Raw genomic sequence first — 25,964 nt, 5'->3', positions numbered from 1 at the left:
GATTATAGGACATAGCCAGTTAACAAAATGATACTACTGAAGAGAATGCACAAGCCACATCTTGGAATAAAGAAGTGCAATGAAGATGCAGGTAAAATTATACACTGACAAGGAATAAAAGCTCAGGCAAAATGTACCAAATGTGAAGTTTCCTGGTGCTCTAGGCACACTTGAAATAACAGCATTTTTTAAATAAATAAGCCTATAGAGATTTGTAGTATCCATGTCACCAATAAAATGTTCTTTCACACTTTCAGTACCATAATATTAATTTTAGTTGATTTGTAAAATAATAATGTGAAATGATTTGCAAAGTATTTTAATGTTCATCATGATAATGTTTATTGCGCTTCTTTAAATCCAAAAATATAAGCATTAGAAGTGTTTTAATTGTGTCCAAAGAAGTCAAATTATGTTAAGTAGGTAGTTTTTGTAAAGATGTTTCCCCTTGCTAAAACCATGTATTAAAACTAGTTATTGGTGGAATCATAATTGTACAATGAAACCTGTAATTAGTGAGTTTCTTTGTAAAAAGTGCTGTTATCGTTTTTGGAGGTTGTGAACTTTTTATTAGTACACACATCTGGTTTTACCAAGACATCTGTCACTGGATTGTTTTCATGTGTGTAATGCATGCTGCAAAGCAACCCAGGAGAAGAGCTACCAGTGCCAGTGTCACAACAGGTAGCACACTCACCATTAGTGCAAAAGCTGTGGGGTCTATTGACACATCAGGTAGATCAATTGCTGACACTGTAGTCCTGCATAAGGGGTACTGCACTCCTCAATGTGGCATAATTCAGGTGAGACTATAAACCAATGTCCAATCTGCTTTACTTGGTGGATGTAAAAACTCCTACTGAAAAAAGTAGTTGTCTTTTATTTAACACCACATAAAAAGCATTATTTACATTTTACATGCTTACAAACAAAACTGAAAATAAAAGAAGAACTATGGTACCTTGAACCCATAATTGAAGACTTATTAGACATTACACACAAATCGCTTTCACCTATAACATATATGGCTTCTTCAGAGTAAATTTACTCTGTAAAAAATACACCTTAAGTACCCTTGGACCAGTTTGGTTAATAGATTAACTGCTAACTTCTCACCCTAATCACACATTAAATTCAAACAAGCAAATTACCCAGCAATATAAAACAATATATATGTCATAAAACAAGTTCATATGCAAATAAATAATAAATAGTTAATATATATGAATATAAGTTATATATGTGCTAAAAATTCCCAAATCAATAGTTAATAAGTATAATTGTTAATTAAAATATTCTTGCCCTAAGCCTGGTTTGTTTGTAGCATCTTGACTAAACTATCACATTGCTCCTTATGTTCTAATCAACTTTCATGGTCACCCCCTCTCTCATTACCAAAACCTTACCAATAATAAAAATGAAAAAATTCTTAAAATTGATACAATCGGTAGAATGCCTGAAAAAAACATTATTTCTTCTATTTTTAATGTCACTTCTTATAATTTTACCAACATAAAAAGCTTGACATAAGGTGCATTTACAAGGTAAATCACCATTCTCATATTACAATTACATTTCCCAGGACAAGCAGTAGTGCAGTCATAATTACTGACAGTTACATATGGACCGTAATTTATATATTTACAAAATTTACACATACTGCACTTTGCCATTGTGGATTTAACCATATTAACTTTAAATTCTGGAGTGCCCTCTAACCATCCTTTATCTTTGCTGTATGTTATCTGTCTGTGGTGAACTACCCAATTTATCTTTCATCTCAGATGAAAAAGATATATTCCAGGCCATTCTTATCATGTTTGCTAATATTAGCAGCATCAAGGTCAAAGGGCACTATCATAGCACATGCTTTGTTGCTTTTGCCCCAGAAGATGTTTTAAACTCATGTAAAGCACCATCAGTCCTTCAAAGTGGGGCAAACCTACATGATATCTCCCTTTTTTATTTCATTACTAATCATGTTTTTAATAATATAGATGGGTAACCCATTAATAATCGCACATAGGTATATCAACTTATCCAACTAGCTTGTCAGTTGAAATTAAACTGGACAAGCAAACCATTTGCCCTTTAACAGCACTTTTTTTCTGAAACAGGGGTGACAACTATTAAAATGTAAAAATTAATTAGAAAACGTCTTTTTTTCTGAAAAATAGTGGAGAAAAAAACTGCTCCCATCTTCATTTTTATATATGTTAATATCTCAGTAATCAGTCTGATGGTTATCTACTCTGTATGTACATTTCAAAAAAGTAGTAGCACCATTTAAATAATCAAGACACTTAGGGATTAAATATTTACTCCCACTCCTTATTCCACAAACATAATCTAATTTTTTCATAGAATATCTGCCAAAATCTGTTTTCCATTGAACAAAATTTCAATCTTTCACTCCAAATAACCCACATTATGTAAAATAAATTCTTATCTGCTCTTCTCACATATTCTTTCTTCTTGTTCTTATAATATCCATACATAATCATATTCATACCTACATTGCTTATGATATTAATACTGTCAAAACATTTTTCTTCACACATCTTTATTTCCATAGGTTTACCGTTCTTTTACTTTTCAAAAAATGCTCTGTTGTCTCCCCCCCACAAAATGAATACACTTAAACACACTCATTTAATTTAATTTTTATATGGCATATTGCCCTTCACTGTTAACTTACTACCAATCTCAATAGGCAATTCGGACACTGTACTATCTCAGTACACCACTTTTTCTTTACTTTAATGGCTTTTATCATTTCATCTGGTAAATTTTCCCATGGATTTAATTAGTAATATTGTTTCATCACATTATTAGTATATATCCTATTATCTTTCTTTAAATCATCAATGATTATTGTCCATGTTATTATTTTTCCTTGATATATTTTTTTAATTTCTTCATTTACATATTCTTTTTCTCTTATTCTTAATGTCATCATCTCTCAGAACATTTTGTACTTATGTTTAAATATTACCATTATTAATTTTTCATTCTAGTCTATACTCTATACAAGTGAAAGGAAGCAGAATAAACAACTGGATTTAGTAACTCAATGTCCCTTCACCTTCATTTATATACAAAACACCTTTTTTCACGAAGTCTTGAATTCCATGTGAAAGAAAACAACAATTGGATGATTTCCTTTTCATAGTTTTCTGTGTTCATATAAACATTTGAAATATATGCTAATTTTCCTAGTAATACAGAATTCACCAGTTAAACCTTTTTCCTGAATGCTAAAGTATGTGCCATCCACAGAAGATATTTTTTCATTTGTTTTAACAAACCCTTCCATTGTGTCATATTTACATTTTACCAAATTTTATCCCTAGCAGATACGTCATTCATTGAAAAATGCACTCTTTCCCAATTTTTTTTACCACATTACCCAAACCCTAACTTTTATCTTTACTCAAGGTCATTCTCATATCCTGTAAACATCCATTCAGGTAAACCAGCACTTCCCTCATCCTTACTATATTCTTAGCAACTACAACTATATCACCTACGTATATCAAAACTGCTGGAATCACCACCTATTTTTGCATCACATACCTAGCATCTTCAGTTTATAAACTACTTTATTCACTGTCAGGTTCATTACCAGTGCAAACAATATTAAATTCATGGGCCATCCTTGTCTTATACCACATTTCATGCATGTTTCTTTAATCAGCCACACATTCACTAACACTCTCATTCTATTATTTTGATATGCTGACATACACACTTTCTTATTTCTTTTACTTATTCCATATGTCTCCATAACATCCCACAAAGCATCATGTCCTATTGTGTCAAATGCCTTGCTAATACCACCTATCATGTTTCACATCCTCCCTTTTACTTATAAAATCATCTGCAGTTTCTTACACAGCCAGTAACAACTCTTGACATCCCTTCCCTTTTATACCAAATATGTTTTCTTCCATAATTTTCCTCATCCTTCCTTCCATTCTACTCTGTATTATTCTCCTAAAAACACTTTATAATCTATGTTATTTAGTGCGGTATGTCTACATTTTTTTATTTCATTCTCCTTTCTCATCTTTCTTCCATATACATTTTAACATCCTACTACATAACTCTTCATAGACAAAGTGTTCTTTTAGCTTTATAATCAGAACATTTATAAAGTACTCTCTTTATCAATCCAATTTCTTGTACATTCCATGCCCTATAACATCTGGGCCACATACTAAACCAACATTTCCTTTCTTAACTACATGATCCAGTTCTCTGATAATAATTTATTTTTCAAATTCTTCCTTAACTCATTCTGGATTTCTTTCTTTACTTTCTATTTTTCTTATTTTCCTTCCTTTTACTTTTATCCATATTTTCCACATGCTGTACTCAATACACATACATTTCTCTTCTGTTCTTTTTACCTCTACTTTTACATTTTGCATTTCCCTCGTTATACTAACATCCTCCTTTACTAATTTACCCAAATATGTAGATACTTCCTCCCATTTCCCTTTTAAGTACTATCTCTTTCTAAACAGTGGCATCTTATTTTTTTCAAAATTTTGTTTATATATTTCCTTTTCCATATAATAATACTCTATTGTATTACTCTCTGAATTTTCTAATACATCCTGTACATTCCCATACTTCAGTTTCTCTTCCTTTCTTACATCATTTTGCAAACGGAATAACATTGTCTATTCTTTTTTTTAATTTAATCCACCAGGCAGACCATAATTTTATGGAAGTCCTTCATTGTTATATGATCTTTCCAAACTTCACTACTTCCTTCTCTCCAGTTTCATTTCATAATATCTGATTTGTTCTACAAGTCCATTAGCTTGTTATTCCTTAGAGCAAATTTACCACAGTTTATCACTTTTTTACATTTTCCCTATTTTTATACATTTCCCATTAAATTGCAAAGTCCCCTGGAATTATAATATTCATATTAACTGCCACATAATCTAATATTTGATTGAACAGATTCTTTCTTTCTTTGCTAATTATATATGCATATGATGGTATAATTCTATAAACATGTGCTCTCCACCTCACATCAACAACAGTTGACCTTCCCATCCTTACCAATGTTATATCTAGTATTTCCACTCTTATTTTATATAACACAGTGACTTCAGAACAACATTCACTTCCTAAGTTCCATATTATTCTTTTCACCCTACAATTATTCTGTTTGCAGCATTTCTTCAGGAATCTTAATCTTTTAAAAGAATAACACCCACATCACATTTAACAAACCATTCCTGTACACCAATCCTTCTTAGAGTTAATAATTCTATTCACATTTACTGAAGGTACTCTAAAATGTTTCCTTTTTTTTTTAAGCTTAGGAGAAATACTTTTAAATTTTCATTTTCTTACTTTTACTCTTTCCACAATTGAATATTTTTTGAGTTTATATAAAAATAATTCTTAACTATCATAATCAAATTTTCACTATTTCCACTAAAAGAAACACATCTAAAACTACTTCATATTTTTATTTTTAACCATTGATGAAACATTCTTAAATCTTCTTTTCCTCACTCTTATCCTAGCACCTATTGAATTTCTTTTCCTAACATCCTTTATGCTCTCTTCACAAACATCTCACTTATCACTTTCAATTTTTTCTTCATTTTCAATCCTTTCAGTACAGGTACCGTCATCCTTTTGTAATATAACATTTTTATCTGTACCATCTTTTATTACTTCATCCTCTTTTTATTAATACATTTCCCCATACTTCCTCGTTGCTTTCAGATATTAACAAATCTTCAGTTCCACCAATAAGTGCCCACAACTGCCAAAGGATGATAAATCCACAATTTATTGACAAACAACAACGACAGAACGATACTGAACGCACTATTAGACACTAAAAACACTTAAAACACAATGAATGTAGTACAATGTTAAGCACTTTCAGCCAAATCAGCTGGCCTTCATCAGAACTGTTCTGATGAAGGCCAGCTGATTTGGCTGAAAGCGCTTAACATTGTACTGCATTCATTGTGTTTTAAGTGTTTTTAGTGCCTAATAGTGGGTTCAGTATCGTTCTGTCGTTGTCGTTTGTCAATAAATTGTGGATTTATCATCCTTTGGCAGTTGTGGGCACTTATTGGTGGAACCGAAGATTTGTTAGTACCTGTGTGGATTTTATTCTGCTTTCAGATATAAAAATAATTTCATCATTCTGCTCATTATATTCCTTGTTCTTTTTAAAATCAAACCAAAGATACCCTTTACTTTTACATATTCTACATTCCTTTTTATACTTATTCATCATGTGACCTTTTCCTTGCCTTGATTACATTTTATTTATGAACACTCATTTATCAAATGATTGAAATCCTCACAAAAAACAAGAATTTGTCATCTTGTATACTTAATTGTTCCTGTATTACCATCCACATATATAATACTTGGTAAATGGTTTATCACATCTTTTTCCTGTTTTAATATAACATCCACTTCCCAGACCCAAACCCATTCCAAATACCATTTTCATCATTAATTTTCAAAATGTCAGAAACTAAATAACACATTAACAAAATATACATTTAAACATCTTTTACCTCAATTTCATTAGTGTCATATTGAATGAACACTTTTTTTAACTGAGTCACTTGCTTGGAAAATATAAATTCATTCCATGGGTATCAGTCTTTCTTTCCTTCTTTCACAATTAATCAATAATACATCTATTAAGTCTTCAGTCGTGAATGTTAAATCACAAAATGTCTTTTTACCCAAATGATTCAAGGATCTAATGTCTTTTGTTTCAAAACCCAAAGGCAGTACTAAATTATCCCACACAAAATAGGTTCAAATGTTCATAGGTGTTGACTAGCCTAATGAGCACAAGGGATTTTTTAAAGCTTGTCATGCATCCCAAATCTCTGACATGTTCCAACACCCTTGACAAGTGTAAGCAAGGGCCTGGGAGATGAACCATTTATAGGTTACCTGTTTGCATTAAAGACATAGGTGCCAAACCAGGGCTGAATTTCTGGTTTACCCATCCAATTATCCAAGTTACACTTGAATTGGGTTAGGGAGGAGCTCTGCTTCACATGGATGGGGAGCCTGTTCCATAGATGAGGTAGTCTCTGGGATACATACCTATCTCTCCAGCAGGTCCTATTTATTTCACAGGCAAGATTTATGTCTTTAGAATGGGTAAATCTGGTACTGTTTATTTTCTGAATATGCAGGAGGTCCATCAGAGTGGGGTCTGACAATGCCCTGTATGCCAGGCATAGATCTTCCCTCAAAAGCCTGTAGGAGACAGAATACAGGGATATGGCCTTGTGGCAGTCAGCATAAGCCATATTACTTATGCCCTGTATTCTTTTAGTGAGGAACCTCTGTGGACGTGCTAGTTGTTGGATATGCCTGGTTAGGTACATACCAAAGGGGGCATTGTACTTAATGGTAGGTCTGATGAATGCCGAATACAGTGGAACAATGACTTCCTTGAACTTAGATGCCATACCTTTCTTTATAAGTTGCTCAACATAGAATGATTTCCTGAGCCACTGTTGACATGCGATGATCAAAGGCTAGATTACTATCTCTGTGTGCTGTGTGTCCCTAAGTCCCTGACTACTGAGTCAACTCAAAGGGGTGTGTTGTCAATATGATAGTAACCAGGGATGGATAACTTCCCAAAGGGTATTATTATGCATTTCTTGGCATTACGTTTTAGTCCAGGAAAGGGAATTTTCCCTTTTCTCCACTGTAGTGTGATCTCGGAGTTGGTATATATTAGTAGTGGTGTGAAGGAGGTGCAGCCCCCCACATGTGGGGTGCAGGGGGACTTGCCCCCCTCCATAGTGTACTGTAGTATATTTCTTTTTTTTTTAATTGTTTGGTGATCTGTAGATTCGCAAATGTGCATTTCCAGAGAAATGCACTTTTGTGAAACAGGAGTAGCAGAACGTAGTTTTGATGAAGTGTTATTTCTATGGGTCAAAGTAGACCCATATACATATGTAACTTGAGACTTTTTGTTATTTCATATACCTTCCTAACATCACTTCCTAGTTTTTTTCTTTTCCTTAAATCATAGTTGAAATCTCCAACTAGTATTACCTCCATATTGTCTCCTACATAGTTTAGAATTTGTTTAAATATTATTTCTCTTTCTTTCATTGTAACATAAGCATAAATTGCAATAATTCTATACACATCTTTCTTCCATCTAAAGTCTACTATTATTGTTCTATCTAATTCCACTACAGTATAATCTAAAACTTTTATTGTTTCATTACATAACATTTCAATACCTGAACATGTTTCTTTTCCCACATTCCACAAAATGTTTCCACCCCATAGTTTTTTTTGTCTGTAACCTTTCTTCTTCTTTTAATATCCTTATGTCTTATAGTGTAGTTATATGCATATCTAGTGATATATACCATTCTCAAACATCTATTCATCTTTTAATATTTTTTATACCATTAACATTTATACCTAAGATTTTCAGCTTCCTAATGTTGCTACCTGTTTTCACATTTACCCTTTACCTTTTTATTTTCTTTCATGAATACACTTTTAAACTTTCTTTTTTCTCTTTTACCTTTTACCTATAGAATGTTTTTTTACTTCTCACTAATCTCCAATTTACATAATCATCTTCACTTGTTTCTTGTACCTGTTCCTCCACTTCATTATATTCATTTTTTTCATCTTCTATCTCTTCATTATCAGTCTGCTCTCCATATTCTTTTTCTATACTTCTATCTACATATTTTTGTGTTTGCTCTTGTTCTTTAACGTCTATATTTTCTTCACAATCCATCCATGCATGTCCCATTTTCTGACATGTTTTACATATATCACACTTCTTAGCTTCATGCCCCAGCTTTAAACAAATAAAACATTTTCTTTTATAGCAATTACTAATCAAATGGTCATCTATTTCACAAAAAGCATGTTTTTGGAAGTCCCCTGTATTTAACATAACCACTACTTCCTTCGACATTTATCACACTTGAAATATGTATGTATTTTTAATTTATTTTTTAAAAATACTCCACAAGCCCACCTCCTTTTCATAATCCTCTATCATCATACTTTTTTGTAATATCCATCACTTCTCTGCATACAGTCTTTAAATAATCCTTTAACACTTCTCTCTCAGCTTCAGTTTGAAATTGCACACTGATCCATTTTTTCTATTAAACCTTTGTACTACATATGTATTCCAAGGACTTCAATCTTTTTTACTTTCAAAATTTTCCAAGAATTATTCCATGTACTGTCCTGTCTCAAATAGGATTTCAGAACATGTCTCTTTATTAATATGTATAAAAGCTCTTACCCTTTTTGGTGAAATACCAAATGCTGCAATTATTGTGTCCCAAGCTTCACACTTATTAAGCTCATTTTCCGTTTTGCTGTTCAACTTTACCACAACTTTTCTTTTTATCATCTTCCTTTTCTTTCAGTCACTTCTCTTCTTCCTTTACCTTTTGAGCATACAATGTCTTTGCTGTTTCTATCACTTTCACTTCTTCCCACCAAAACCACCATCTCACCCTTCGGTTCACTGTGGCTCAACATATCTCTTAGGTAGACATCCTGCAAGCCTCTTGGAAGGTTATAAAAATACATCCTTGCCATGCTTCACTATCACCCTTGAATAGCCTTTCCTGAAACAAGAACTTCAAATCTTGCATGTGTCTGACAACCTCCCTTTCCTTCGCCTCTTTCACTTGTTCCTTCCCCACTGGTTTGAATGACATCTCCACTTCTTCTGACATGCTTCCTTCATCTAAAATCATCTCTTGAACATGCACCATCACCTCCATGCTTAGTTTCTTTCTCTTTCTCCACTCTGACTTCTACATTGCATATAAATGGAATACTTCCTCCTGCTTCTCTGAGCCACATACACACCCAGAATGGAAGCAGAAAGTTGGATGTGCCACCAAGAATATTGTCCCCATACAATCACGGGTAGGGGATGTTCCATGATGCCCTAGCCAACTTTCTCCTTGTAGTATAAATCAAAATAAAACAAATAAAGAGCTATTGCCTTACATGATATCAAACATCTGTAGAGCTGCATGGGCAATGATTTGTTCCAGCTTAAACGTATTTATTTTTATTTTAATTTATTTTAAAAGTTGTTAATCAGGTAACCCAAGCCAAATGGCATGAACACTATAACATTGTATGTCCAATACAGTTCTCATAATACAAGTCAGAATGAGATTGTCAAACCTTTTAATAAGAAGTTAATAAGAATAACAAAGCAATAGAACCATTATTTATTTATGTAACATTTGTTTACTGGGAAAATGCAACTTGGAACAAAGCCAATTTTCAGCGGAGGCCCGGGGAGAAACACTCCAGATGTATGTCATTGTAATTATATTCTCAAAATTCAATAAATCCATACTGAGAACTACACATAAGTGGTTAATACACAAGAAGTATAAATGTGTATATGTTATCTATCCAAAATGTGCAAATTATTACTGCCAGTACCCTGGTGTGAGTAACAGATACAATCAATAGCAGGGTGGCAAGAATACTGAATTTTATTTTCTCAATATAAAGTAATTCATGAAGTTCTAGTATCTGATACTAGTCTTTGTTTCAAGAGTATAGAATTTAAAGTATTTGGACAGCAGTGGGAATTCAAAAAATTAGCTGCAAGTCCAACTACTTTCCTAGGGCAGGTGACAAAAATTAGCCAAATTTAGAAAAAAGTGAAAAAAGACTGCTAGTAGCAGATATGGGAATCATCTTCCTGCAGTTTTGGAATACAGAAATATTTTATTGCAGAATTACATTCTCTGACCAGTTCATTTAAAAATTGGAAGGAAATGTCAATGTTAACCTATTTGCTAATGGAAAATAATGAAGGCTTTCTTAGGCTCATAGGTGATTACTAGGCTAATGACCCCAAGGACCCTTTTTAAGCTTAGCCATTTTTCTCAAATGCATCTGGCAAGGTGTGATACCCTAGGATTATTTTAAGGTTTTTATGTACGTTTAGGCATGGATGGTCAAGTATTTAGAGATAGCATCAGTCTACTGGAGACATAGCTGCCAGAACAGGGGTAAATTCCTGAATACTTTATCAGTGGTACAAGCTACACCTGCAATGGGTTAAGGAGGAAGTCTGCTTCACTTCAGAATCCTGTTCGAGAGAAGGGATAGTCTCTGAGAAACATATCAGTCCCACCAACATGTCATATGTATGTTGCAGACAAGGTTTAGGGCCCCCAATCAGGAGTTCTGATGCTATTTGTTTTGCAGATGTGTAACAGGTTCATTAGAGTGGAGTCAGAGGATGCTTTGTAGGACACGCATAGATACATTCTCAGTAGTCTATAGGTGATCTATTTGAGGGATAAGGCTATGAGGCACTATTTGTAGGACATGTTGTTTACACCCTGAATTCTTTTTGGAAGAAACTTCTGTGGATGATACATTTGCATATGGCTGGTTAGGTAAATGCCAAAGGGGAAGCTGTATGCAATGATTGGTCTAATAAAGGCTGAATACACCTGAACAATGACATCCTTGGACCTAGATGCCATACCCTTACTTATAAGTTGCACAGCATAGAATGATTTACTTACTACCATAGAGACATAATAATGGTCAAAGGCCACATTATTGCCTACATGCATTCCAAAATTCCTGACCTGTGAGTCTACTTTTAGGGATGTATTATCAATGTGATAGTTTCAAGGGGTAGCCTTATTCCCAAAGGATACTCTTATGGATTTTTTGGCATTGAGTATTAAACTATGGCTTTGACACTAGATATTGCTCAGAGTCTGGACTTATTGTAGGGCATTTGTGTCTTCGGAAGATTCTATGACTGTGCCTAGTTTGCAGTTATGCAAACTTGGTCAGTCAGATGTGCTTAACATTTGCCTTAACTTCACAGAATTGGATACCAGAAAGGAGTTGCCCCTTTTCCCAGCACTGAACCTGTGGGACTCTGCTAGTGACTCCTCTCCTTGTGAAGATAGACTCATGTATCCTAATTTCTTGGGTCCTATCTGTGAGCAACTTTGCTATCCTGTGGGTGGTAGAGGGTTTTTTATCTAATTTCATGAGTTTATCTGCAACACCTGAGTGGGGTATTGTGTTGAATGCTTTGACAAGGTCAGCAGTATGCACCATTTTGCCCTCATCCATTGCTTTGGTGATGTTCTCAATGAAGTCCACTAGGATAAGTAGGCATGGCCAACACTTGAGAAAACCATACTGAGTTGGATGCAGTGTTTGAAAGTTTGTTGTGTTATTGTTTGTTTTCCATGATAATTCACTCTATGGCTTTGCATATGAGACTAGTCAGACTTCTATTTTTTTTTTTTAAATTGAACTTTATTAATTTTATAATATAAACACCTCAAGCAATGTCATGAACAAACAAGCATAAGCTATATATACCATACACATGGTTTAGAATACATGTTCATAAAAAGGGAAAAAAGAACACAATTCATAAAAATATAAACATATATATTATCTTTGGGTACACCATATCATAAAGGTCAAGTCAGACTAATGGGCTATGTGGCCATATCTCATACCAAATATTTACCTAAATTAATCAAAATTCCCAAAGATTAGGACCAAGTATTGTAGGAACACAGTACCTAAATTAATCAAAATTCCCAAAGATTAGGACCAAGTATTGTAGGAACACAGGATCACTAGCAATTGTTTTAAAAGAGAGAAACAGCCTTTGCATATGTGGACCTGTGTAGGAGATTTTCACCTCCTCTGCAACTAGAAAATTGACCATGCTTGCTAAGACTCATTCCACTTTTTTGCAGTTATATACCTCCTCCACTTTACAGCAGTGTCCTGTTGAATTTTCAGCAGCTAATACTGCAATGTTTCAGGTGGGGCAGATCCCAGCAGCTTATGTGCCAACATCTTCTACTCCTCCCGGTATAGTCTTGTCCACTGGAATTACCAGAATGTATGTACAATTCCTGCATTTGGAGCCCCATATCTCCAACTGTTATGTACTATTCTGCCCTGTTCAAGCAGTTTTTGTGGAGTGTAATACCAACAAGAGAGCAACTGAACTTGTTGATCTTTGTACTTGTGCCATTTATTAAGGTTTTTAATGGCTTGGCCTGTTTCTTCCCACTCTTTACCCTTTATATTTGGACTTTTCACCTTAACCAACTAGACCTAATATTCGCTTTTAATTGCCTTCCTCTAGATTCACATACATTTCTGCAAATAGTACTTACATTACTTTTTTGATACTTTTTCATGTTTTCCTGTGGGACCCAGTCCTGATAGCGCTCATATTGTCTGTGTGTTTGACTTCACACCTCTCTTAATTGCTCATAAGTGAAGAATTCTTGATTACCTACAGGGAGTTGCTGACAAACTTATTCAAAAGATTTACATTAGGCTTCTCTGCTTCCATTTACTGAATAATCCCATTCCTTCACACCTACCCTCTTCCACTTTTCATGCACAGAAGGTATGATAGACTGGGTTACCCTTGGATGATGCCACCTTGACTGTGTTGCTCCTTCTCCTGAAATGTAGTCCCCTAACTTCACCATGTGATGTGTCAGTATACAAGATATCATTATATTGCTTTAAACTAAATACTAGGCTATATCTAGGCATGTCTAGCAAATCTCGACCGCCATATGGTGACCTTCTATTTGTCTTACCCAGTACTGTATCTTCAGTCATCTGTTATATCTGTGATATGTTACGATGGTAAGGTTTTATTATTAGATATCTGATATGTGGAATCTCTGGGATTACTATACAACTACTGCATACATTTTTAACTTGTAAGATATGGAATGTTTATATGCTGGGAATGAAGCATTCCTGATCTTGCTTTCCAGATTAAGAAGACTCACATTTCTGGTTTCTTCTCAAGTTCTTCCTACCCATGAGCCCAAATATTTAGAGCAAGGCACTTCTCTAAACGGCATTAAGGGAAGATTTTCCATACCGTTTTCCTGCCATTATCTTTATCTACTGTGCTTTATCCTCATTGGATCTTACGTCTAAAACCTCCACACCTCCCGTATCCTCTGTCATCAACGTACAGTCATCAGCAAATATATAACTTTTACTCTTTATATGATTACCTTCATTGGCCCATTCCAAATATTGTCTTACTTTGTAAGTCAACTCTTCTGTCACCAATACAAATAAACCCAATGAGAGTGGACAGTCCTGTCATATTCCCTGCCTAATATGGACCATCTTTGATAAATCACCATTAACATTAACTTTCAATAAGCAAAGAACATGCTTCGCCAAAAGAAGAACAGTTGTCTAATGCCAGTAGAGGGGGGCCAGGAGGCAAGTAGGCCCAGAGACAGGAAAATACTAAAACACCCTCAACTTCTACACATAATTCACCAGATATTGATACCAAAGGAGCTCCTCATCACACTTCTTATTCTTGGAAAGGAGAAACCCAGGCATTCAGACTAGAACAAACAGAGTTAGCTGGGAAGGATTGCAGGTAAAACCTCTGATTCATCTCCTGAAAAGCTCAGTAATGGAAAAAAAACATAGTCAAAGATTTTTGTGGGGTCTTCCAACACTGCTGATAAGCATTGTTGGTCGACTAAAGTACTACAATAATTGGACAAAAGTAACCGGAATAAGTGAACTGTGGCGGGGGACAGGGATTATGAAGCAAGCACTTAATGCCTCTTGATGGCTGGTGGCTTATAATGTACACAGGGCAGGGAACTGGTGAAAAATATCATCAAAGGCTTGTGTACTGGGGATATATAGCCACAGTTATTAAATCCATACAGACATTTCCCACATATATTGTTCACCACTATCATTTACATTGCTGTAAGGGATGAGAAGACATGGGCATTCCTGCTTTAGTGGAAGGGAATGAGTTCCTGACATAGTCTCATATGATATATATGACAGTGTAATGTAGCAGTAATGCACACACCAACTGGGTGCCTCTCTCCTCGCCTGTTAGTAGAAAGTGAATAAGTTACACTATATTCATATAGTTTAAGAAATATTACAATGAGTTTGCTTCTTTATTCACAGCATCTGGAGTTGTTCATGAATGATTAGTGGTAGAGTGCCAGATTATGGTCTGCATAATGAGTACATTTGCAAATTTGTGCTATATTACTCCAGGAAGTGACTTATAGATGTTGGTAGATGCCTTAATGGTGAGGAATTAATTCTGTTCCCTGGGGTTTATTTCTGCTGATATAATTTACCTGCAGTATGGCTGTGAGTGTAGGTGTCTATGCACCAAGGATGAATTCAGGTCTAGAGAAGGGACTATGGGGAGAGGTGGGGTTCAGCAATTATACCAAATGGTATTGCAGTCTGAGTAAAGAACACTGAATACGAGGCACAAAAAAATTGAAATTAAGATCTAAAAAGTTTTAAGACAAAGTACTGGAGGGTAATAACCACCCTATAATGAGGAAGAGAATGCTACAGAAAATGCAGAGGGTAGAGTGTCATGTTACATGAAGTTAAAAGTGAGGGACAGTAATACATTTTCATCCTGCCAATTCCTCAGTATGTTTGTAGACCATAAACGTAGACATACTTACCTTTGAATGGAAAGGAAGGGACTCAGGTAGATTATTTATTTATTTTTTTTTGAAAAGGCCTTATCAATGGAATAGATTGGGACACTGGTAACCTTTATGTATCTAACAAAGATAGAGCACCCGTTCTGCAGCATTTTCTCCAAATTTAACAGGAAGTTTCACAACAGTCAGAGTATGCAGTGTTAGTAGGTGACTTCAATCTAGCACTTAATGAGGAAGTAGATAAACTCCATGAAGATAAGGGATATTATAAATGGTGCCAAAGCTAATCAAGAAAATGGTTTCATACATCCCAATGGGTTGATCTATGGAGGAAAACAACACCGAAGGGAAACTTAATGAGGAAGTAGATAATCTCCATGAAGATAAGGGATATTATAAATGGTGCCAAAGCTATTCAAGAGAAAGGCTTCATACATCCCAATGGGTTGATCTATGGAGGAAAAAAACACTCAAGGTAAACTTAAGTTACTTACTCCAGAGCACTAAACAGACAAGATAGTGGGACTGATCTTATGCTAGGGCAGAGGGATTGTTAAGGCAAAACAATAAAGTTAGAAATAAAGGATAGACTGTTATCTAACCATGCACCAGTGATGGGGCCAATTGAAGTAAGGAATATAAGAATGGATAAGACGTTGCTCACTATAAATGGCAGATAACAAGAAGGTAAGTGGAACTCAGAGAATTAGTAGAAGAAGTCCTAATAAGAAATATAAATGGCATATATGAAGTGGGAGTTATGTGTGAGTAGGATGTAAGGTACCCTTAAGGGGGGAACTGAAGTAGCGAGATGGAAATGAAAGGAAAGGAAACATTAACAAATTTGAGTCTCCCAGAAAGAGCAACATCTTAGAGTGTCACAACAGAGGGTTATGGACTTTAGACTACAATAATGAAGAACTGTAACAATTATTGCATGGAATAAAAATGCAGATAGATTTATGGGAAAACTGTCAAGGTGGAAGCAGAACTGTAGAGAAGAGGAGATTGCTGGTGGCTTAAAAGTGAGAGGGGATTCCAAGGTTATCTCCTGGGCCTTCAAGCAATATAAAGTAAGGCAACAAATATTTGCTATCAGAGGGAGGGAAGGTGGACTACTAATAGAGGAGGAAAACATATGGAATGAGTTTAGGAAATAATACTAAGATGAAGAATTCAGAGATTTGGGGAATTGAGGATGGCGAAGCGCACAAAATGCGGTAAACAATTTTGACAAACCTACTGAAATAGAGGAAGTGAAATGAGCTGTAAAGTAACTTCACTCCAATAAAGCATACGGACTACATGGGTTTCCAGCAGAATTTTATAAATGGAGGGAAAACATTGCCAAACTCCTGTTGTGATTGTTCATCAGCAACAAAATGGGGGAGAAATATTAAGATTTCAGCAGAGTGTAATCAAGTGCTAATAACAGTTGTGCCTAAAATACACTCATTCACCTCTGATCTAAGTGATTTTAGGCTAATTGTTGAACAGCTGTATTGCAAAGCCTCACTGAGAAAAAAGACAAATTTGCTTATTGCTGATTTAAACATTTAAACAAGATGGCTTCAGTTTCCTTTACCTTGCTCCATTGCCCTGCATAATCTTTTAAAATATGTTGCCATTTCCATCTCATACTTCTTCTTGTTTTTCTGCTTCACTTCTCTGTACTTACCTTTGTTATTTTCTTCTGGATCTCTCTCTCCTTAAGCATCCACGTGAGTGTTTTTTCTCTCCATGACCATACAAGTTTTATTTTTCTCTTGATATTTCTAACTGAAGTGTTGCTGTCTTTCATAATTATATATTGCACTTTCTGTTCTTTTTCTCCTCCAAATCCCACTTTGTTTCTTCCTTCAACAACAATTTTGATTAGAAACCACCTTAAGTCTTTCACTCATTTTAACTATTATCTTTCCATCTTCCTTTTAATCATTACTTCTTCATTAGCTGCCTCGTGATAGATTTTATTCCATCCCGCTGCTTATGACCCATCATCTTTCCTGCCTCTTCATTAGCTGACTCATGATAATGTTTGTTCCATCCCACTACCTAAGACCCATCATCTCTTTATCTCTGCCATTCACTTTCAACACATGTACTATCCAGCTCCTTGTCTTCTCAGTTATGCTTCTCTGCTCCATCTCCTTTCATCCCATCTCCACTCCTTCCTCTTTGCAATCTTTACTCCCATTGGATTGTTATTCTTACTATGAAGTGATCCATCCAGATGTGTTGTTTCTTATAATGAACAAGCTAGACTACTCCCTTGGTCTACTTATGCTGTTGTTCTCCTTTGTGAATCAATGTCTGTCTCCACATCATGTCATTCTCCATCTTCTGTCCTCTCCCTAAGTTCATCTCTCTTGTTCATGCTGAAGTCCATTTGTCAATATTTTCTGACCTCCTTTGCTCTCATTGCCAAAGTAAAGTCTGCTAAGATCTCCATTCATCTCTTTTGTCATGTTTTCTCCACTGTTCAAACACATTTTGAAGAAGGCTATTTGTTCTGTAGTTGGCACATAGACATTACCTATACTCCATCTCACCCCATTTGATTTGTCCTGCCCATATGAATTGCCTCCCTTTCTTCTTATCTTTTTCTGCCTGTGCATCAATACCTTCTGTAAAGTAAACCTACCCCCCTTTTCACTCTTTCTCTCACATGATTTGCCAATAACACAATATAAATGCTGATCCTTAATTTCCTTCAGCCTTTCCATTAATTTGGTCTGTAACAGTAGAAATGTACTTGAGCTTTCCCTCATGCACATTCCATTGATTCTGTCAAATTTATTTAGGTCTGAAATGACTCCCATATTGTATGTGATTAGTGTTGTTCTGTCTGTCCTGCCTTCTACCAACTTGGTTCTCCCCTTACCTTTTTCACAAGGTGGATCTTCCTATCCACCTCCCCAATCTTGAGATCCATCTACACCTATGGTCCTTCAGAAGCCACATATTTAGTCTGGTATATGACATTAATAAATACTGGAATTATTATGTCCATAGTGTTTTCATATCAGGGCTTATATATTGTCTTTTTTTTGCTTGTTTATTTATTTATCACTTATATATTTTGATTGTAGATTGCTTGATTATACGCCTATAACAAATATGAACTTAAACCTATACACAGAATGACAGCTAATTACTGCTTGTGATCCAACTCTTTTCACGTAGCTTGTCTTGCTGACCCTGGATTCACTCTTTTTTTCTTAGCTTCATTCTGCATTTATTTCCTTCTCACAGCTGGTTCATGAAGATTTATCCCATTTTTACACTTCAGTTTTACTTCCATTTTCTTGCTGAATGTTCTCCTTAGCTTTTTTGTCTTTTTGTATTTACCAGGATTTGTCCTCCATCTTTGCTCACATTCTCTCTGTTTTTATCATACTTCATACCTGTGCTTCCTTGCCTCACCACCTTCTCCAGTTTAATTGATTTGCCTTTTAGATCCAAGATTATGCTACTGTGCTCTCATTGTGATAATATTTCTCTGATTCTTTTCTCCCTTCCTCATAGAGATGCGGGGTCTATGTTCACGCATCAAATAAGGATTACAGTGAATGGCTTATAATCAAATGCAAAAGAACAAAACTTTAAGGTACTGAAAAATTTTGAAATCATAAAATAATTCACAGAATGGCCATGGATGGCCAAAATTGCGAATACAAACAAACATAATGGGAAGCTGTGCCTCACTACAGTGGAAAATAGGGCAAATTTAAACATTTTAAAAAAGGCTTCCTTCACTTACTTGATGCATCGCAGCACTTCCTGGTTATGGTCCAACTTTGGCCATTTGATTAATTATATTTAAGCCGTTCACTGCAATCTGTATAGAATGTGTGAACATAGACTCGTACAAACATACCTACATTTTCTCTACCACATCAATATATCTCAGGTTACAGCACAGTGTAGGCCACTGCCTTGGCCCTTGGCTATGTTAGGTAATATAGCAGTTTTACTTACTGTTTTTGTGGTCTGATTTCTACTAATCTAGATGTGTATGCTCATTTTATTAATCCGTAGTCTGGTATCTGCATTTGCCTTCCTACATGGTGTGAAAAATTTCATCCGTCTTGTCTTTTCAATGTACTTTCATTGTGTAGAGTGTCTTCTTACCCACCTGTAAGTTTCCACTTCTTGTTTGCTTATTTTCCTTTTAATTTTCCTGATCCAGTTCTGTTTTTTTCTTTAGGTCCTGGTGACTTCTTAAGGAGCTACCACTTTTGTTTTTGGCTGTGCATCTCTTCTCTATCTTCCACAATTTTATTCTGCAGTGATTTTTGCCCACTCAGGTTCTCTATCCTGGCTGCTTCCATACTGCCTACCTCATTTATACATGCTTCCTTTTGCTGCCTCTTTATGAGTACAGAGTCCCTGTTTACCTGTTTTGTCATAAGGTACTATATCTGAACTGGATAGGTTCATTTTCTTATGGATTACATCTTCTTCTATTTCATGCTCCATAATGTTGTTTATTTACTAATGTCGACTTTCTGATGCTTCCATCTCTCTATTGACCTCAAGGTTTCCTCTGTAAATTTAACAATTAAGGTTCTATATCTGTTTTAATGAATATCCTTAATATTTCAGTACAGCCACATACCCCATTCTTTTCAGCTCTTCTCTTGCTTCTATATACCACTCTTTTATTAAGAAGTTTTTTTATTTATCTTTATTTGATAACCAGATAAGTGGACTGGTTGACCAACCATTTTCAGCTATGATGTGACACAAACCAAACAAAAAACTATACACAAGATAATGACTACACAGAGTTGTACATAATACATTAACAAAGAGAGAATACATGTGTATATTTACAAGTATAAATGCAACTGATATTTTTTTAAATTTGAAATTGATTTAAAGTGTGTGTTTACCATTGTTGATTTGTCTGCCTTTGAATTGCCTTGTAATTAATTGTAACAAGTTGCTTGATTTGTTTCTGGTACATTTTGACTTTTAACTAACTAGAGTGTGTTTTTACACTGAGACTTTAATCTTAGTGGCAATGGAAAGGTAGCCTGGTCTGTCCAATTTGGGAAACTCACATAGAGGCTTACAGTGAGAATTACTTGTTGCACTTGTTTGATTTGTTTCAGATACAATTTCATCTTTGGCTAAATAAAGTGTATGTTTTACATTAAGAAAAGTGGGACTGCAGTTCTAGGTAACCTGGTCTGTCTGAGTTGGGTAACACACAGGAAGGATTAAAGTGAGAACATTCTTCATTCAGAGAACCTGTTTTGTTGCTTTAGTCACTTTTCTCTGAGTCTGTAAAATTGGCATGTTTGCTCTGCTCTTGGCTCATTTCCACAGAGCTCAAATGCTTGCTCTTCATGCCTGTGTTCTCAGAGTGTCGGCCTTACATCTGGCACTTGAAATATTGTACTTTTCTAAGCTATTTATGAAGATGGTTGCTGTATTTTCAATTTTGTATTGCCTTTTTCTGCATTTCATCACTATAAAGTATATTTGCTTTTCTTTGATGTAGCTGCTGCTGGTGTTCTGGTAGCCTGCCTGCCTTAGATTCACCTTGTAATTACTTGTTGTAGCTAGTTGTTTGATTTGTCTCTGGCACCTTTTCATGTTTGACTAATTAAAGTATGTTTTTACATTAAGAAAACAGGAACTGTAATTCTAGTGACAGTAGAAATGTGGTCTGGCCTGTCCTAGTTGTAAAACACAAATGGAGGCTTAAAATGAGATCATTTCATTGGTTAGAAGACTTTTTAGTTGGTTCAATCACTTTTCTTTGAGACTATAAATTGTGCTGTACATCTCACACTGGTGATTAGCAGTGCCTTGTATAGATGCAGGCAACTTAGAAAGTAAATTTTCCCTATAACACTCCCCTTTAATTTGATGCAGTGCTCAGTCTCACAAAGAGTAACTGCTTACAGGATGATGCAGTGGTGTGGCAGTAGCATTATTGCCTCTCAGCAAGAGGCTCTCTGGTTCAATTCTCAGCCGGGGTGCCTTCTGTGTGGAGTCTGCATGTCCTCCCTGCATTCATGGGGGTTTCCTCAGGGTGCTCCAGTTTCCTCCCATGTTACAAAGACATGTGTCTAGAGTGTTTCTCTCTGGGATTCAACTGAAAATTGGCTTCATTCCAAGTCAGACTTTCCCAGTTAACAAATGTTAAATAAATAAAATAAAAAAAAATAAATACACTCTGAGGAGCACTGATGCATAACTTCAGTCATACATAGTTGAGTCATAGTTTCTATCTTCACAGTGTCAAAGTTAGCTCACTGTAACACCCCTTTATAGTTCACCTAAAAAAAGGCTTGACTCTATGGATGGGCACTTTCCCAGTTTTTCAGCTTTGAGCTTGGCAGATATGGGTATCCTAAGACAATGTATAAATTATCTCATATTCATATACCACCAACGAATCCTTAGAGAAATCAATATAGTATGTGACAGATATAATTACACACTGTCACTGACAGCAAGAGTCTTATACAAAAACACTGAAAATAACAGTCAGGTTGTCAGTAATGAAAGCATTACACCCACCATACATAGTACCAACACAACATAGACCAGCATATACTGAGGCACTTAAAAGCAACCTTCTTTATTTCAAAGACCTCCTAGATATCTGTCCTACAAAAAGAATCCTCAGCAACCAGAAAAGCAGTCCATCATAACACCCAACATAATACATGCAACTGCACCGTTTGGTGCCTCAACTACAAAGCCCATAGAGCAAGCCAACACACTACCTAATATTGTAATCATAAGAGACTCCATTGTGAGATATGTAGATGTCCCACTCACCAAGCTGAACAAGGAGAAAATAATGGTTAGTTGTCTATCTGTGGCCAGGCTACTTCAAATCAACCATGCACTCAAGTGTCCTCATGCTTTACTCTATCCTGTGTAGTCCACTATCAAACTCCATGTATATAGGTTCATGGGTTCATAGGTTGGTACTAGGCTATCGGCCCAAGGGCCTTTACAAGCCTAGCCATAACAATTCCCTGGCTATTTCTTCCAACACTATTTACTTCCCTGAACCCCTGTCTAGCAGGGTGACTGAAGTGATCCCCAGGGTGAATTTCCTTTCTCCCATCCAGTCATCAAGGTTCCTTTTGAAGAGGGCCAAAGAGGTGCTCTGCTTGACATGTATGGGCAGTCTATTCCAGAGTCTGGGGAGTCTCTGGGTTAGGAACCTATCTCTCCAGCATGTTTTGTTTATTGTGATGACAAGGTTTAGATCCCTGGAGCATGTGGCTCTAAGGGATTGGGATTTCTTTAAGTGTAGCATGTCCAACAGCTCTGTGTTTGACATAGCCTTGTATGTTAAGCAGAGATCACCTCTGAGTAGATAATATGTGACAGAGTATAGCTGGAGTTTTTTAAGATGGTTAGCATAGGGCATCTGCTTTAGGCCTGTGATTCTTTTAGTAAGGTATTTCTGCAGCTTTTCCAGTTGTTGCAGATGTCTTGTGAGGTACATACCAAATGGGGTTTGTATTCTATAATGGGTCTAATGAGGGATGAGTACAGTGGGACAATGACCTTCTTTTTTCTGGATGAAAAGCCCTTAGTGATGTGGTGTGCCACATAGAAGGATTTCCTGACTGTTGTGGTGATGTGGTTATTGAAGGTGAGACCACTGTCCACCTGTGTCCCTAAGTCTCTTATCACACTTTCAATGTTTAGTGTACTGCTACCTATGTGGTAATTCATGGGTACATGTTTTTTCCCAAAGGGGATAACTATACATTTCTTGGCATTGAACTTGAGCACATGGCTCTGGCACCAAGTAACTGTATCTGTAAGGCCCTTTTGTAGAGTATCCACATCATTTGGGGATTCAATAATGGCTCCCTGTTTGCAGTCATCTGCGAACTTTGTTAGCCAGAGTCCCCTAGTGTTGGTCTGTAGTTCAGAGAAGTAGATGCCAAACAAGAGAGGCCCCAGAACTGAACCCTGCGGTACTCCACTTGTCACTTGTCTGGAGCTGGATTTGGAGTCAGCTACTTTTATAGTGTGGGTTCTATCAGTAAGCCAGTTGGCAACCCATTGTGTGACGTAGGGATTAATGTCCAGCTTAGTAAGTTTATCTATGATTCCAGAGTGGGGGATGGTGTCAAAGGCCTTGGTGAGGTCCAGATAGGCTGTATGGACTGCCTTACCCTCGTCCATAGCTCTGGAGACTCATTTGAAGAAGTCAGTCGGGTTCAGGAGACAAGATCAGCCCTTCACGTACTCAAACTGGGTAGTGTCCAGTGTTTTAAAGTTGCCAATGTATTTGTTTATAAGCTCCATGATAATACGTTCCATGGCTTTGCAGATCAGGCTTGTCAGACTGATGGGGCAGTAGTTCCTTGGATCCAAGTTGGATCCCCCCTTGTGGAGAGGGATAACTGTAGCTGTGTGCAGCTCAGTGGGCAGGAAGCCTGAGGTGAGGGTATGATTAAACATGACACTTAGGTGAGGTGCCAGTTCATTTTATAGTTCATGTAGTACAGGATGACATCTGATCCCATGGATGCTGTATTCTTAGCTTTAGAGTTTTTTTACCTGAGTGGCTGTTATTACCAGAATTTGGCAATCTTCCGGTATTGAGATGGGCCATTTAGGGGGTGAGATGTGGGTGAAGTTGGCACTGAATCTATCTGCCAGGATATTGGCAATATCCTTGGGATCAGTATATTTAATGCCATTCTGTTGTAGCTCAGAGCAGATCTGAGCATTGCCATTTAGATTCTTGGCATATTTATAGAATGCCTTGTGGTTGTCTTTGGAATCTTTGGTAATTTTATTTTTGTAACTAGCTTTGGAGAATTTTATGAGAAATCTCAGCTTCTTACTGAGGCTGGTAAGGGAGTTTTTTGCATCCTGGGATTTTCCTCTTTTCTGCAACAGTTTCTTCCTTTTGTTGTAAGGTTTGTTTATGGCAGGGGACCATCAGATTGGCTTCCTTTTTTTTAGAGGACGGCATATTGGTTCTATTTGGGATGGCACGATTCATGCATGAGTGGATGTGCTCATACGGTGCCTTAGTGTAGGACTCAGCAGTCAAACTTTCAGTTCCCATCTGCATGGGTGTCATGAAGATTGTAACTTCTGACTTGAGTAGCATGAAGTTGGCTTTGGAGAAGATTTTTATGGAGGTTTCCTTTCTGGGGGGTGGGGTGGGGGTGGGATGTGGATGTTAATGATTATATATATATATATTTATGTATATATACATACATAATGCTAAAATTCTAAACCTCAAAATGCACTCTCTCGTGTAGAGTGTCTTCTTACCCACCTGTAAGTTTCCACTTCTTGTTTGCTTATTTTCCTTTTAATTTTCCTGATCCAGTTCTGTTTTTTTCTTTAGGTCCTGGTGACTTTTTAAGGAGCTACCACTTTTGTTTTTGGCTGTGCATCTCTTCTCTATCTTCCACAATTTTATTCTGCAGTGATTTTTGCCCACTCAGGTTCTCTATCCTGGCTGCTTCCATACTGCCTACCTCATTTATACATGCTTCCTTTTGCTGCCTCTTTATGAGTACAGAGTCCCTGTTTACCTGTTTTGTCATAAGGTACTATATCTGAACTGGATAGGTTCATTTTCTTATGGATTACATCTTCTTCTATTTCATGCTCCATAATGTTGTTTATTTACTAATGTCGACTTTCTGATGCTTCCATCTCTCTATTGACCTCAAGGTTTCCTCTGTAAATTTAACAATTAAGGTTCTATATCTGTTTTAATGAATATCCTTAATATTTCAGTACAGCCACATACCCCATTCTTTTCAGCTCTTCTCTTGCTTCTATATACCACTCTTTTATTAAGAAGTTTTTTTATGTATCTTTATTTGATAACCAGATAAGTGGACTGGTTGACCAACCATTTTCAGCAATGATGTGACACAAACCAAACAGAAAACTATACACAAGATAATGACTACACAGAGTTGTACATAATACATTAACAAAGAGAGAATACATGTGTATATTTACAAGTATAAATGCAACTGATATTTTTTTAAATTTGAAATTGATTTAAAGTGTGTGTTTACCATTGTTGATTTGTCTGCCTTTGAATTGCCTTGTAATTAATTGTAACAAGTTGCTTGATTTGTTTCTGGTACATTTTGACTTTTAACTAACTAGAGTGTGTTTTTACACTGAGACTTTAATCTTAGTGGCAATGGAAAGGTAGCCTGGTCTGTCCAATTTGGGAAACTCACATAGAGGCTTACAGTGAGAATTACTTGTTGCACTTGTTTGATTTGTTTCAGATACAATTTCATCTTTGGCTAAATAAAGTGTATGTTTTACATTAAGAAAAGTGGGACTGCAGTTCTAGGTAACCTGGTCTGTCTGAGTTGGGTAACACACAGGAAGGATTAAAGTGAGAACATTCTTCATTCAGAG

Source organism: Protopterus annectens, chromosome 2.part1 (assembly GCF_019279795.1).
Source record: "Protopterus annectens isolate FY-2018-M chromosome 2.part1, PAN1.0, whole genome shotgun sequence".
NCBI classification, from domain to species: domain Eukaryota; kingdom Metazoa; phylum Chordata; order Ceratodontiformes; family Protopteridae; genus Protopterus; species Protopterus annectens.
Note: the sequence above shows the minus strand (reverse complement) of the source record.